The sequence below is a fragment of the Pleuronectes platessa genome, chromosome 8 (assembly GCF_947347685.1).
Source record: "Pleuronectes platessa chromosome 8, fPlePla1.1, whole genome shotgun sequence".
Classification (NCBI taxonomy): Eukaryota; Metazoa; Chordata; class Actinopteri; order Pleuronectiformes; family Pleuronectidae; genus Pleuronectes; species Pleuronectes platessa.
In genome coordinates, this window is record NC_070633.1 from 27716391 (window position 1) to 27733675 (window position 17285).

General features: G+C 44.4%; 1 pseudogene; it reads left to right on the top strand.

The window, feature by feature from the left end:
• The first annotated feature begins 321 nt into the window (after nt 1-321).
• Nucleotides 322-1080, top strand: LOC128446463 (cilia- and flagella-associated protein 251-like; annotated as a pseudogene).
• The last annotated feature ends 16205 nt before the right edge of the window (nt 1081-17285 follow it).

Below are 17285 nucleotides of genomic sequence, written 5' to 3' on the forward strand. Positions count from 1 at the left end.
TGATCCCACTCACAGCCTCTCTGCGTCTGAAGAGCACGGATTGATCATCACAATCAGGAAGCTGTTTCCTCTCTGTGCTCAGGAGTCGGTTCTGTCCTGGTCTCCAGCTGCTGAGACAACAAGTGGTGTGAGGATTGATCCTCACACACCTCCAGGTAACAGGCTGAGAGGGGGCATGGCCCACTGGGATAGAGATGATGGGAGGAGGAGGAGGAGGAGGAGGAGGAGGAGGAGGAGGAGGAGGAGGAAGAGGAGAGGGAGGAGGAGGAGGAGGAGGAGGAGGAGGAGGAGGAGGAGGAGGAGGAGGAAGAGTAGGAGGAAGAAGAGGAAGAGGAAGAGTAGGAGGAGGAGGAAGAGTAGGAGGAAGTGGAGGAGGAGGAGGAGGAGGAGGAAGAGTAGGAAGAGTAGGAGGAAGTGGAGGAGGAGGAGGAGGAGGAGGAAGAGTAGGAGGAGGAGGAAGAGGAGGAGGAGGAGGAGGAGGAAGAGGAGAGGGAGGAGGAGGAGGAGGAGGAGGAGGAGGAGGAGGAGGAAGAGTAGGAGGAAGAAGAGGAAGAGGAAGAGTAGGAGGAGGAGGAAGAGTAGGAGGAAGTGGAGGAGGAGGAGGAGGAGGAGGAAGAGTAGGAAGAGTAGGAGGAAGTGGAGGAGGAGGAGGAGGAGGAGGAAGAGTAGGAGGAGGAGGAAGAGGAGGAGGAGGAGGAGGAGGAAGAGGAGGAGGAGGAGGAAGAGTAGGAGGAAGAGGAGGAGGAGGAGGAGGATGAGGAGGAGGAGGAGGAGGAAGAGGATGAGGAGGAGGAGGAGGAGGCGGAGGAGGAGGAAGAGGAGTAGGAGCAGGAGGAGAAGGGTGAGGAGTGACATGATCAACTGTTATGCCGATGAACTGAGGAGGAGGAGAAGGGTGAGGAAGAGTAGAAGGAAGAGTAGGAGGAAGAGGAGGAGGAAGAAGAGGAGGAGGAGGAAGAGGAGGAAGAGTAGGAGGGAAAGGAGGAGGAGGATGAGGAGGAGGAGGAGGAGGAAGAGGAGGAGGAGGAGGCGGAGGAGGAGGAAGAGGAGTAGGAGGAGGAGGAGAAGGGTGAGGAGTGACATGATCAACTGTTATGCCGATGAACTGAGGAGGAGGAGAAGGGTGAGGAAGAGTAGAAGGAAGAGTAGGAGGAAGAGGAGGAGGAGGAAGAGAAATTGGGGGAAGAGGAGGAGGAGGAAGAGTAGGAGGAGGAAGAGGAGGTCAGGAGAGGAGCGATGAGCAGAAAAAGACTTGTGATAAATATGGCATGAACACACAGACTGATATTTGAATACAAAGGAGATTACCCAGCGTTGAGCCAACTAGAGGGAAATCGTGAAGAACAATTTATGCAACATTTATTCAAGTTTCCACCCACAGGGAAAGTTTGCTTGCAGCTCAGCAACAAAAGGAAGAACATGCAGTTCGGTTGGAGCAGCGTGACTTTCCAGAAAAATAAGCAAACACATCCTCAGTGCTGTCTCTTCTTTAACCTTGACAGATGCTTTGTGTGCAACCTGAAGCTCCAGGAATGTGCACAGGTAAGCACGAGCCTCCGCTGTAAAACGAATTACAGCAGATACGTGTCATCACCTCAATTACAGCAGCATCCAGGAATATTTCCCATTCAGCAGAGGTTGGAAAGACGAAATGGAAAAAGGGCAAAAGAGGCGAAAAGGACACAGGAAATAATTTATCATTACGGCCTCCATCTGCAGCGAGGAGACGCCGAGGAGAAGATGCACAAACAGCTAACTTGAAGTTTACTGCGCTGAGGTGACTGACTCCAGGTCAGATCCCTGCCGGTTAGTTTCCCTCCTCTCCGGCTGCGTGAGTATTAGAGGAGAAGAGGAAACCCGATCTGCAGCAGCAGGCACACAGGAGGCGAGAGAAGTGAGACGCTGGAGGAGGGAGTCAGCCGCACGGATCTGTGTTGTGTCCACAGACAACTTCTCATCAGAGCATCTGAGACGAAATTTAAAGCTGCACAAATAAATGTTTCTTATCCTGGAAAGTGCTTTAACGAAATACTTCAGGGTTTAGTCGACTCCCTGGACAGATATTTAAAAAGCACATCAACAACTGAATGTGACGTGTTTCCTGCAGGGCACTAAACATGATTTAGGAAAAACTAATTTACAATCTCCCTTCAGAGAGGACGACTCCTCTGAGCCTGACTTGAATATCTCAGAGTATAAACCAGTCGTCCTTATCAACTTCCCTCGATTGGATCTGATGACAGCTCGCCGTCCGATTAGATGGCTCAGCTCGCTCTGCAAAGCTTCCATCACTGCAAACACAAACTTCCTTGTCTTTTCTGTCACTGAGATACCATCTGCAATTTTCCAGCTTAGTGTCAGACACGGGGGAGGGAGGGAGGGAGGGAGGCCATCATATATCAGGACGCAGAGGAATCAGGACGGACTCTTAGTTTCAGCTCGTTGTTTCATGTTCGATTCCTCTGCTTCCCTCTCGATAGGAGGTTTAAAGCCGCGGGGCTCGATCTGACTCGGAAAACAGTTTAATCGGAAATGGAGCCTTTAGATAACAGATAAAACACACAACTAGGGATGCACCGATTTATCGGCCGAACATCGGTAGCGGCCGATATTCGCCTCGTTTACTGATATCGGCTTATCGGTAATAAACTTGACTTTCACCGATATCATTGGCCGATGTTCATATTTGTGGTAAAACCGCTGGGCACGTGCCGCGGCTGGGGGAGCAGTCGCTCCGTCGCCCTCCTCTCCGCGCCGCCGGAGGCTCAGTGTGCGGCACCGGGAGGTCCTCATCCAGTGGCACCTCACGGCATCACTGGTGGGTGGGGCTTTCTTTCTCTTGGACCGCGGGGCGGTGTCCATCGCCGGCGCGGAAGGCGGGCCGTTGGAGGGGACCAGGCACGCGGTCAGCGGCGGCCACTCTGGACGCGTGTCGGGCCCTTCTCGCGGATCACCTCAGCTACGGCGACCGCTGGGGGAACCCTCCGGCTGGCGCCTAGCAGCTGACTGAGAACTGGTGCGGACCAGGGGAATCCGACTGTTTAATTAAAACAAGCATCGTGAAGGGCCACGGTGGGTGTTGACGCGATGTGATTTCTGCCCGACACTCAAAACAGGTCAAACTGAGGAGGGCTTGTTAAGTTATCTTGACTCACGCAGTGTAACTTGGTGTAAAAAGTATGAGCGTAGCGTCTGTTTAAGTACTTTATTCTCATGTGCACCGGCTCTATTCATCCGTCTCATGCACAGGTAACAAGGGAACTGACAACACACGTCATACACACAGAAGCCGTAACACATCTAATAAACGGGCAATACTGCTACCGTAAATCAATGAGAAGAGCGTTCTCTAATATGATACTCTAACAGGGCTGTTTTAGACAGGGTACAAAGGTACTGTTTTAAATTACCCTTGTGGTATTTTGACCAAAATATGTTACAGACATTTCATTAAGATCCCAAGGAACCATTTCAACTTGCGGTAAAATGGGCATAATATGTCTCTGTTAAATAAAGTTTAGTTAAATCAAAGATTGTTTCATAAATCTGATTCAATTTGAGCTCATTAAAAGATAAGAGTGATGAAGGGCTGACATTTTTTTAAATAGTGCTTTTTAAATAATGATTTAATTATTTTTCTGGCACAAAAGGGTGAATGAATAAGAACAAAAAGAAAATAAACAAATATCGGTATCGGCTATCGGCCAGATTGTTATTTTAAATATCGGTATCGGTATCGGCCAAGAATTTCCATATCGGTGCATCCCTACACACAACCAACATGATCGACACACAGGGAACAGATGAAGACTTGGGGGGGACTAGACCCTCCTCTTCTTCAGCTCTACACTGTCGATACAATAACTGCCGTCCTCCATGTTGGATCTACAGTATCTCTGAGCGCTGAGATGTTTGTAAAACAACATTAAAATGGGATTTAGATGGGAAACAACCACTGAGGCATGAGGGTGAAGTATGCACAGAGCCCTGTGTGTGTGTGTTTGTGCGTGTGTGTGCGTACTGTAAAGTGTGTGGGCACTCAAGCCAACACAAGAAGAGAAGCTGAATCTTGAAGATAATGCTCTAACAATGTTTTTGTGTGTGTGTGTGTGATGAACACTTATTTAAATACACCAAATGGTTAAGGTCCACTGGTGTTTTGGATCTGCTTCAGAAATCTGGTTTAAAAAAAACACATAAGTTCCATAAAACAACCAAACAAACCTAATTTATTGTTTTGTGTAACTATCTGTTGCATTAGAACTGGAGCCGGACATGCAGCAGGAAATGTGCTGCAGGGGCTTTGCGATGGTTGTTATTATTGTGTTTGTTTATAGGATGGTTCACGACAAAATACACAAAGAAACTTCAATTATTTAAACCTACAATCACAGAATAACAAGTGAGTAACACAACTAAATACATTAATCCTGAACGTCGACCAGAACCCACACTGGAAACAAACTGAACCGAAGTTTACTGATTAAAACCCACAACTCTAATTCTTTGGACTCTTGTGTTTACGCGACATCATGAAACTGTTTTATGAGGCCGTATGAAATATGAAAGGTCAGAGCAGATGACTGTAAATGTTATTAGAAAAATACCAAAAGTTATGATTTCAAGGATCCTTGTGTCCATAACACCACCACAGCTCGGTAACGTCTTTCCAAACACAAATCATATTTTCCCCCAAAAAACCGAGATGGAATAAAAATGTATTTTCATGTGGTTGAGCTCGAGGCTCATTTTCTTTCCTGTTGGACAAACATTGAATGAGATTCTCCTCCGCTGACAGAGGAGTCTTTATCTGGTGGAGAACATTCCCACTGATGCTCTGGGACCAGTAGATTGCACCAGAGGCTCCCACTGCAGGCGGCGAGCAGCAGCACGACTCGGGGGTGAAGAGAGAGCGAGGTCAGAGGTCACGCCGGGCCACGAGCTGCTCGGTGCACAAACATCATCTCTACTGCTCGCTGGGTCGTTAATCAGCAGGAAGATGTGATGAAACAGAAATATCACTTTGTGCAACTTAATTACACAACTTAATTACACAACTACCGATCTCAGAGGTTTGTATCATACCTTTTACTTCCCTGTGTGAAAAAGTGTCTTGATACTGATTATATGTTTAATTAATGACGTGATTTCAAAGATAAATATTTTGAAATGTTCCTTTAACGGTCCAAAGATTCTAAAACCGATGTTAGTTTGTGAAAAAAATCATCTTCTGCTTCTTCTGGTGTCAGAACAGACGCATGAAGTGACAGTTTAAATAGACAAATGCTGGTTGGACGTGATGTCCTCTGATGACATGAGAGCATCACTAATGAGACACACACACACAAACAGACACACACACACACACTCAGAGGCAGCTGGTGTTTTCATGTCACCAGCCGGCGGCTCCCTTACTGGACTTTTCTGCCTCGACAGAGTTGCCGGAGCTGTCGCCCTCGACCAGCTGACACCGGGTCAGACCTCTCGCTCCTCAACTCTCCACTCAGGCTCCTGACACCGTTTTCCATTATAATTAATCAAAGCTGTATTATAAATTTGTTTTTATGGCGACTTAAGCCCATTGAACAAATGATAAACTGAAAACTGACATATCGTCAATAGGTGAAGTTATACTGGAGAAGATGTCAAATCTGTTCAAACATCACTTCTCCTTCAGAAGGTCGAGGGAGGAGCTCGAGCCAATCCCAGTTGACATGGAGCTAGAGGCCGGGGACAGACTGGACAGACTGGTCGGGTTTAGATCTCATGTCCTGCTCATATTCTCTTTAGTATTATATCGTCTGCGTTCGTGAGGGAAATATCTAACTGGGTCCACTCGCTAGTGGCTATTTTATATAAGAGTTGTTTGCCTCCACAAACCAGCACAGTTCCAAACTACACATATATTTACTTTTGACCACTGGAATCTAATCATGACAACTTTAAGTCCAAATGGAAGCTTGTAAGGCAAGCATGACCTTGACCTTTGACCTCCCAATTCTATTCAGCTAATCCGTGTGACTAATTGAACATTTGTGCCATATCTGAACAGACTCCCTCCAGGTGTTCTTCAGGTAAATGATTCACAAGGGAACAAGTGGTTTTCTGAGGTCACTATGACTTTGACCTTCACCACCAACTTCTGCACGTTCACCTTTGAGTCCACCTCAAGTCACTCTGGAGCTACGTGTTCACAAGTGGACAGATGGACAAACTGAAAACATTCAGCCTCCACAGCTTTAACCCTGGAACCTGCCACGATCATCAGGTCAAGTGCCGACTCAGAAAAAAGCCAAATCTGCCGTCGAACACAGGAAGCTGAGTGACTGTGGTTTTGTTATCGGAGCAGAGGAGTGTGATCTCTGTGGTGAGACGAGACCTGAGTGAAGGAAACTGCAGCAGCTGTGTGTTTGTGATAAACAAGCTGTTAGAGATGTGACCTTCAGGGACATGAGCTGTGACTCTGTGACTCTGGGACTCGGAGCTCCTGCTGTGAGCCTGGATCCTGCTGCAGATCTCTGGGGGACGTCCGGAGGTGTTGACCGGTCGGTGGAGACGCCTGAGGCCGGTGATGTCGGTCAGTGTCTCCGTCTGTTCAGAGACACGCTGCCGGACTCAGACTGCAGATTCTACAGCTGTGAGGCCGATCGGAGGATTCATCATCACTCAGAAATATTATCTATAAGATGGCACATGAAAAATAGATTTGTGAGGTTTACTTATGTTATTTGGGGTTTATCTCGTGTATTTCTATTATTAGTTTGACTAAAAAAACTCAACTGTGAAATTCCCTACCAAGCAGTTTTCTACCTGGGGGAGGAAATGTGACACGTGTGCAGAGTTGAGTCTCGAGAGAATTATCTCCATAAAGGAATAAAACAATCAGCAGATCCTGAAGTTAACCTCAGAGAGAATAAACACGTCTGTGAGCTGGAGATCTAGAGAATAAAAGAAGGAATCCAACCTCTTCTTCATCTCTGCTTCTCTGCGTCAGTGTTACCTGGCAACACGCGGCGCTCCGCTCTGCCACCGAGACGCTCGATGGAAAGTTTGAATCCTTTCTAACTTTCACCAGGTTGCTGTTGACCTTTCGGAGCCGCCACCTGCTGCTCACTGGCAGGTAGGTGTTGTCGGGAGAGAAACTCTTGTTTGCGTTGCTGAGTCCTAAAAATAAACCCCTGGACAACGTGAGAGGAGAGAGCTGCAGAGCTTCGCCCACATCACGTTCACATGCTACAGGTTCGAGTCTCTAATCAGCTGATCTGACATCGGCTGAACGCAAGAGAGACGAGAAGATGAGATGTAAACAATAAGTGCTGCTCAACTTCTTCTGTGAGCAGTGTTAGGAAGTGATTGACAGCTCTCATCACTGTCAGTCGCTCATCTGAGTCCATTTGATCCACCACAGGAGTCGACTTTATCATTACACTTTTATTCTCCTGTCTTTTCCCCTCAGAACTGACCGTGCTCTCGTGAGGAGCGTCTTCCACGTGCACGTCAGAGACACACATGTTGTTGTGTTACTTGTCTCCGGATACATGTCGACTGCACAGAACGGGGTAAATAACAATAAACTGTTTGTCTGTGATCTTGTTTGTGAAAACAGTTGCACGTCTGAAACAAAGTGATGCTGCTGACTTGACTTATTAATAAACTGACTGATCTACAGACACATGAAGCAGCTGGAGCAGGATCAAATCGTGTGTTTGTGTGTCTGTGTGTGTGTGTGTGTGTGAGTGTGTGCAGATGTGAGCCAGATGAACTACTGTGTATTGTTTATGGGTCTTTCATCTGCAGAGAGCTGAGTTGTGTTGTGTGAGACGGAGAGAGGAACAAACAGGACCGCCCACACATCCAGTCTATTCAATTACGAAGTGAAAATCCTTCCTGAGCAGTTTAACGTGGTTCCTGACGGAGGACTGCTCTATCTGCCCCCCCCCCCCCCCGCACCTTTGTTCTGTTTCTCCTCCCGTCGCAGGTTCTCCTGCAGCTCGAGCTGAGGGAACATCTGAGGAGGTGATGGAGGCCAAAGCTCCACCTGAACATCACTGTAACAGGGATCAATGGTGACTGTAGTTGAGACGCTCCCATTAAACAACCTGCACAGTGTCACAGCCGGTTAATGAGGTCATCAGCAGCTCCTGCATCTTACATATACAATTTAATTATTCTAATATCTTGAATATAGGTTGCGCACAGTTTTGCAAACTGAAGTAAATCTGATCATCACTCAAGTTTATTTATGAGCCTATTTCATGAGGGGAGATTCTTGGCCAATCATATCCTGCTATCATATATTATATTAAATAGGTTCTCAATGTTATTTGTATTGTCTTCATTCCAAGATTCTGATACGTACTATTTCTACCTAATTAAAAAGATATGCCCGGTGTTTGACGACAGTTTCAGGATTCCAGATCCACATCACCCCCCTCCCCCCCTCCCACACACACACACACACACACACACACACACACACACACACTGGCCATTCCAACTAAACACAACCACTTATCAACTAAAGAAGTCTGAATATGTGTGATTCTTCTCCTTCAACCTCTTTAATGAAAAGTTATTCATCCACGACGACAGAGACCCAGAGGTCAGATGAAGTAAAGATGCTGTTTGATGTCTTCGTCCACTTTGGATCCAGAAAGACGACAGATGAGCAGAATCCTCCCCCCCCCCCCCCCCCCCCCCCCCCCCCCGGTGGAGGAGTCTCTGGACGTCAGGCGGCTGCTCAGTTGACCACAGACAGCAGTACCATTTAAAGAGCTATGACACCTTTCACACTGATAGCTCTGAAAATGGCGCTGAGATCTGCGCCAGGCTGACGAGTCCAGGTCTGGAGTTACCAGGGTTTGTGAAGATGTTCTTCATTTCCACGTGGAGTCGGGGGCTCACGTCCACAAAGTGATTATCGGGATTTTCTCTGACTCACGTCTGTCAGAGAATTAAAAGTGCCAGTGAACAGTGTTCTGCAGATGAGTGGCCTGAGCTGTGTGCAGAGGTCTGGAGTGGATGAGGATGAGGATGAGGATGAGGATGAGGATGAGGATGAGACCAAATGAAAATCCCAATGGAAAACAACAGCAGCAGCAGAGCAGTGGAGGAAGGAGTCAGGTTTGCAAACAATAGGAAACACTGAGTTCTGCATGTCAGCTGAAAATCAGTGGAAAACAAAAGCTGCGTTTGTGCAAACAAGGTAAATACTTTATATACTACCATCTACACACACACACACACACACAGACACACACAAAGTACTAGTACATACTTGTCACACCACTATGCTACGGTCTAAATATCCAGCATTCTTTCCCGAATTGTGTGTATGCTTTTTAATGTGCCCATTTAAACCGTGTCCACAAAATATACAGAATGTGTGTGTTCACGCACGTGTGTGTGTGTGTGTGTGTGTGTGTGTGTGTGTACCCGGGGATCTGGAGGATTTAAAATGCCTGTGGGAGACAAACAGTGTGGAGGAGCGATGTAATTAGACCTGAGCAGCAGAAACAAGTGGACGAGGGAGGAGTGGAGAGACTCCAGTGAACGACAGAGGACAAACACCCCACCAGTCTCTTTCATACCCTTCCTATCCTCCCTCCATCCATCCTTCCTTCCCTTTCCCGTCCTCCCTTCTTTCTACGCCTTGTAGAATGACCCCTGTAATCCAAAGCGTCCATCAGCAGGACGTCTTTCTTCCAGTGGTTTAAGCTCCTCAGAGGTTATGGTTATAAATAAAAAACATGTTCAATCGAGCACCGGATGTCACACGTACATCATAGATAATAATCACCTCATTTATTTTCATCAGGATTAATGAATTACTGCAGGGAAAAGTGTGAAACTGTTGAAAAACACAACGTTAAATAAAATCTGCCTCCGAGCTCCTACAACATCCTTCCACCAAGTTCACGGAAAATCAATTAATCATTAACTATTGGCTTTATCGATATTTCCATTTGAATCAAACCATCAAATCTGCATGTTGCTAATGTATTCACTTATTGACTGACCACACTTCATCCCCTCTGACCTGAGAACTGACTGCACCATTCGATCCATTAGTACTGACACATTCAAATCTGTAATAAACAAAAGGAAACAGCATGTGACATCTTCTGTTTCTTTGTTGATGGAATTCTCAAAATCAAACGAACAAAATCAATCTCTAAATTGAAGAGCTTTGCCATCGTTCCCTTGTGTCTGAGAGGAAACACTTAACTTCTGACCTTGTGCCTCGTGGGACCGGAGCTGCGTCAGTAACATTACACAGTGAGTTGATCAATCCATGTTTCCATGTGTTCAGTCCATCTTGAAAACACAAGATGTTTCTCTGTGTCTCAGTAAACCGACAAAACTCAAGAACTGAAGACTCACACTCAGATAACACAACAGTTAAATGTGAGAAAACCCACATACAACATTTTGTGTGCACGTGAAAACAAAAACACACACTTCAGTGTTTTTCCTCTGCAGACAGAAACTGTCAGAAACATCATCCTCACATCCCTCCCCCCCCACTGTGCTCTCTGTCCTTCTCACTGTGGAAACTGAGGTATTCACAAGCTTCTCGGAGAAAACTCTGATCCACCAGGATTCATGAGAAGAGAGCGCTGACGATTCAAAGACTCTGAGACTCAGACTGAACGATGAGAGTTGAAGACAGATGTAAAAGAACATGTTTGATCTGTGGTTAAAACATCTGGAACAAGAAACGCGTTTGTCTAACATGCATCTTCAAATATTTTCATATTCGTGCAGATGCATCGAGCAAACATCTGGATGGACGCCTCTGCTAGCAGCTGTAACATCCAGACCTCAGTGTGTGTGTGTGTGTGTGTGTGTGTGTGTTTTCCTGTGTGTGCACAAGTGTGAATGTGAGTGTGTGACTGGCAGCAGACTCACTTGATAGAGCCTTGACACGCCCTAGACATACAGCAGCTAGACAGGCACTGGCCTGGTGTTGCAGAACCAGAGCAGGAGCTTGGAGGCAGAGGAGCAGCCACTGGAGAGACAGGGGGAGGAAGAGGAGGGAGGAAGAGGAGGGTGGAACGAAGGATTAAACAATAGTGAGGGGGGAAATCAGTGAGAGGAGAGAAGAACAGATGAGTGGTGGTAGGTGGCCGAGAAAGAGATGAAAGAAATGACAAAACGGATTGGTGAAGGTAAAGAAAATGAAATGAGGAGAGAGGAAGGAAATGAAAGAATAAACGATAGAAGACGTGAGAAGAGGAATAATATAAAGACAAAGTGAAAAAAGGAGAAAAAGGCACGAGGCAAAAACAAATAAAGCCAATGAAATGCACATTAAGAGAAAGAGAGAGAAGAAGAGGAAGCACAGAACGGATGAACGAGAGAATGAAGATCAAACAGTGGAAATAAAGACGAAGGAACAATAAACATGAAGAGCAATTGAGCAAATGAAAGGTGAGAGAAAGAAAAGAGGAAAATAAAAAGAAGAAAGGAGGCAATCAAAGTGGAGGACAGGAAGGAGGGATGGAAGAAAGGGAGAGGGAGAGCAGGAGGGACGGAGGGAGAGAAACAGGGAAAAACAAGGTTAGTTTACACCCAGAAGGACCATCAGTGTGTAAGTGTGTGTGTGTGTGTTTGTGTGTGTGTGCGTGTGTGTGTGAATGTGTGTGTGTGTGTGTGTGTCCTGTGAATTATAATTAGGGAACAAACGTGGAGCATCACCACTAATGGAAATTTGATTAAACTTCTATCATCATCATGAGCTGATCAAACAATGTGGGGCAGACACACACACACACACACACACACACACACACATCTGTAATTCCTCATTGTTTTGATGTTCACACTGGTTTAAATGACACTTTTATTTCCCCGGGTGTGAAGCTGGAGGACGTGCAGAGCGTTTCCTCCGGTGGAAAGAGATCCTTCTTCACAGGATGTGGATCCATGACTTGGTTCTTTTTGAATAAACAAAGGTCAAATCAGATCCATTTGTGTAGCTGATTAAAAGATTAAATATTAAAGTGTAAAGTTTATAGTGTAAATGGTTTTAAACGCTCTTGTTCAGTCTCACAAATCAAAATATTCAGTGAGTGTCCATGAAATTTCTGACAAATCTGAAATTTAGGCTAATGAGCTCGACCCAAATCTGTCGGCTGCTGACGGGGACGAGGAGCAGTGCCCCCCCCCAGTCCCAGCTCACTTTATCAGGAACCAAGGAACTGAGGAAACTGCTGGTGGACAGACATGAGGACAGATTACAGACGGAGAGAAGAGGAGCTGAGAAGAGCTGCTGCTGCAGAGGAGGAAACTAAAAACCGGCATCCCTGGGAAATCCACAAATGTTACAAGAACAAAGTAAAAGATATTTTCTCAAAGACATACAGGGAAAAGTATCTGCACGTTTTTTTTGCCTCATGCATACTAACACATATTTCTGACTTCCTCATATTGGAACGGAATTTTGCAGAGACCTTAAATTCATCCACACAGGAAAAGTCTTTTGAACCTGTTTTGGGTTTAACTTTAATTTTCAGACCAGTGATTGATAGAAGTCTAAGAACAATGATAAAAACTCTAAACTGCTGGCAGGACTGTAGACAGATTGTTTGTTATGAGTTTAAAATATCATAAATTAGCTACATTCGTTCAAACATTTGTTTAAATGTGATAAAAAAGGTAAATATTTTAACCATAATCTGTTCAAATCCAAAAATGTTCAGCTCCAGAAGACCGAGCTCTAAGTTACATTATTGTCATCTCATTAAACTGAGCTTGTAAATAAAAAGGTGAGGAGGTCACAGACGAGGAAGTTCCTGCTGATCAGATAATTATCAAAGTGTCTGTAGTTTACACAACTAACAAGAAGAGATGAAGCAGTTTGAAAGAGAAGTGAGGACCAGCAGTTTGTGGAGAAACAACAGGGACATGATCTAGGAGTTGATTCAGGAGAGTTCAAATCCCCCTGATCGTCTATAGGTCAGAAAGACACACGTCCTCTTTAGGTCAAGTGAAATATTTTAGACTCGTGTTTGACCTCGACTTGTCAGTCTGTGACAATCTGCTGTGTAGAGTTTAGAAGTCAGATGCTAAGCCCTGTTTGTCTGTTTGACTTTGTCTATTTCAGTAAGAGGATGAAGTACACACGCACACACAAAAACACACATGCATGTACACACACACACACACACACAGACACATACAAGCGCACACTTTTGAGCACTTATGTGTGTAGGCTGTATACGGTTATCCAGCTGGCCTGTATGTTTAACATTGGAAGTGATGCATGAAGGTGTGTGTGTGTGTGTGTGTGTGTGTTTGTGTGTGTGTGTGTGTGCACTGGACCTATGTATCCTGGTGTGTCTGCGTGTTGAAATGTGTGTGACCCTTCCAGTCTCTCCACTCAGCAGCAGGGCTCTGAGCAGCAGCTGGAGACTTTCAGCCTAAGTTAATATTCCCAGCTGGAGAGAGCTCGGTGAAAAACAAAGAGACGATCACTTCTGCCCCAACGAGAGAGAGCTGCTGATTCTAAACATCAATAACTCTCCATTTTTTATCTGATATGAAAAAGTACTCATATGTATTTTTTCCCTCTGTGCTTTCTGTGATTTTATTATTATTATTATTATTAGTAGTAGTAGTACTAGAAGTTTCCTTTGACTCAACTTCATCTACAATCAGATTTAAAAGTAAAGATAAATCTAGATATACAGAACAGTTAGTCTTCATCAGGCTGTAATGTTGTGAATAATAATCATAACAACAGAACAAAATAGATCTCAGCAAACTTAAAGTCATTAGGATTCGTGACTCAGTGCAAATTGTTTACTTCATCAAATTTAAATGGATCTTTGAGCCTGTTCAATCTAAATAATAACCAGAGAGGAGAGGAGCCTAATTAGCTCCACTTTCAATTCACAAGGTCAAAGAGAAATAAACTGAAATTATTGTAATTAGCACAAAACTGTGTTGTTGTTATTTTCACACTCAATAAATAAAAAATCTGTCGAACTGGGAAATGAACTGAAAACTGTGAGAGTTGATAAAGTTTGAACATCGACACAGGAGGTTTATGTTCAGGCAGAGAGAGAACAGGAAACTTTCTGTGTTTCACTGCAGATGTTTAACTTTTCATATCATTTTCATGTTGTAATGGTTCATTCCTTCATATTAATATCCTGTCGCTCTTCTCTGCGTCTCTCTCTCTGACTCTCGCCTCCCGCTCCACATGTGTTCCCACAGTTACTCAGTTTCCTGTTGGCGAGGATTCATCAGGAAGCGAGTTCCATAGAAGAAGCTCCGATAAGAACCTGAAACACCCTCAGCTGCACCAATCAGATCCGTTTGTCACATGGAAATAATCTTCTTCTTAACGAGATGCAGAGATATAATTAAACCGACTAATGTTCTATGTCAGAAGTTAGAGTCGCTGAATGGATTCCATCGGAAAGAACAATTATCTTTTAATTGAAGTACAGAGTGTTTCGGTGTTTGTACTGTTTGTGCGTGTCTGTCACAGAGATTCTGTTTGTGTGTCTATGTTTGTGTGTCTAACCCTGTGTGTGTGTGTTTGGTTCAAAAACACCATAACAGTAATTTACAGAATTTAAAAAGGAGCAGGAGCAATACATGCATCATCATTCTGCATCAGTTGAAATCACATTAATTTATGATCATATTCAATATTCACCCGATCACAACAGACTCTGATTGTCGTCCTTGCAGCTCAACATGGCAGCGTTCATATCTGGCATATTTCAGCTTGATTTCTGGATATTGACAGGAAGTGGAGACACGTCGTCCATTTTAATTTAAAGTCTCTATAGACCATAAATCTTCAGCTAATATAAATAACAATGTTCCATCGTTTTGCATTGACCAGGACAAGCGACACGCAGCTTAGTTCACTTTCCCGTCTTTAAAGTTCACGAGAACATTTTCATAATGAAGTCGTCCACCACACGAGTCCACTTGTTGCCAGGCAACGCCGCCTCTCAGCTGTCACTCATCAGTTGCCAGGGGAAACACCCACTGAGACAGCGTTTCCATAGAGATCGCCAAAAGCTGTTTCGTGTCTTATTAAAAATATGATTCATGGAATATTTCAGTTCCTGTTGAAAGTGATGTTTTAAAGGGGACATATTCTGCCCATTTCACCACAGTTGATATGGTTCCTTGGGGTCTTAATGAAATGTCTGTAACATGTTTTGGTCAAAATACCACAAGGATCATTTAAAACAGCACCTCCTCAGATTGACCTGTTTTGAGTGCCCCGCCCCCTCTCACCCCCCGGTGAGCCTGGCTGCAAGAGCCCAAGCTCCCCATTCTGCTGAGTCATCATTTCATTCAGAAGAGAAACGTTTACCACAAACACCAAGTTACCAGAAGATCAGATCTCATCACAGCTTCTCCTTTATTTCCTTTCTCCTCTTTCCTGGTTTTATTTCCTCCTCCTCTGTCTTCCCCTCGTCATCCTTCTTTACCTCCTTCCCTCTCACCTTTCTACCTTTACTCTCTCCTCCTCCTCTTCTTCTCTTTGTCGGCTCAAATTTCATTTCCCTTGTTTCCAGGCCAGTGACTTGTTTCTTCTTCTTGTTCATCTTCTGTACACATTCCTTTCTTCATCTTATTTCCTTTGTCTTTCCCTCTGGTCTCTTCTTTCCTTCTCTATTTCCTCCAGTCAGTATTTGTTCTTATTACTTCTCCTCTTCTGACTTTTCTTTCCTCATCATCACCGCTCCAGCCCGGTCTATCCTATTCCCATTTTCTTTCCTCTTCTTCCTTTACCCTCCTCTCCTCTCATCCCCTTCTTCCTCTCCTCTCCTTCTTACTTTCTTCACTCTCTTCATTGTTACTGTCTTCTCCTTGTTCTTCTCCTTTCCTCTCCTTCTTCATCTCCTTCATCTCTGCTCCTCTTCTTCTTACTCTCTACTTCTTCTTCCTTCTCCCATCACTCCACTCGTCTCCTTCTTTCTCAACTTCATCCTCCTCTCCTCTCCTTCTTACTCTCGTCATTCCTACTGTCTTCTCCTTGTTCTTATCCTTTGCTTTCCTCTCCTCTCCTTCCCTTCTTCCTCTCCTTCATCTCTGATCCTCTCCTTCTTACTCTCTTCACCTCTCTTCAATCTAACTGTCTTCTCCTTTTTCTTCTCCTTTTCTTTCCTCTCCTTCCCTTCGTTCCTCTCCTTCATCTCTGCTCCTCTTCTTCTTACTCTATATTTCTTCTTCCTTCTCCCATCACTCCACTCGTCTCCTTCTTTCTTTCCTTCATCCTCCTTTCCTTCTTTCTTTCCTCTCCTCATCTCTTGAATAGTCTGTTCACTCAGCAGCGACAGGCCTCTGATATACGAGTGTGATGAGACTATAGACAATCAGCAGAGTGTGTGTGTGTGTGTGTGTGTTACTGTAATAGTCTCCAGAGGATTGAAGTATTGTGTGTATTACTGTAATAGTCTCTGGAGGATTGAAGTATTGTGTGTGTCACTGTAATAGTCTCTGGAGGATATTGTGTGTCATGTGTTGCTCGGCCTGATGCATCATATTTAAACTGTGTATGAACCAAACATCTGCTCTTCACACTGATTTACAGCTGTTTTCCTGCTTCTCACTTCAGCCAAGATGATCATTACCCATAATCCTTTGTCACTTTGTAAATCACTTTTGTATCTTTCATAATATACTGCTTATATTTCAAATATAGCATATATGTGCATATTTTCTTTGTGTGGGTCCATGATGTTCATGTGTGTCCTCGGGTATGAATCCAATTTTTGGTTTCTATGCTCAAATTTGTGTTTGTTTGCATCAGTGTATATTGTGTACACACTCATTTTAAAGGTCAGCTGTTTCTATTGAGAGTTAAACCTTCTGACGTGTAGGTCAAGGTATGTAGAGGCGTGTTGAATATGTGGCGATGGCGTGACTGTGTTTTTATTGCGGATCCATCCTTGACCTTCTCTTACATGAAACACTTGAGAGGTCAATGACAACAAAAGGTCGGAAGAATAAAACACAAGTGGCAGCAAACGCTGTGGAGCTGAGAAGGTGAGAGTCAAACCCCGACATCAAGGTTTAGTGACGTCCAACTGAAAAGATGAAGTGATTTCCTCATAATAATTCAATAAATTCAATAAATCCGAACACAGAGAAGTGTATTGCGGATTATTTTTCAAATACCTTACTTGGACGGTCACTGCTCGAGCAAAGCAAGATGCTGAATCCTTCAAAAATCAAGAAAAGACCTAATTTCAGGTGCAAATGTAGAGAAAAGTATTTAATTACACACACACGCAATATATTACTTG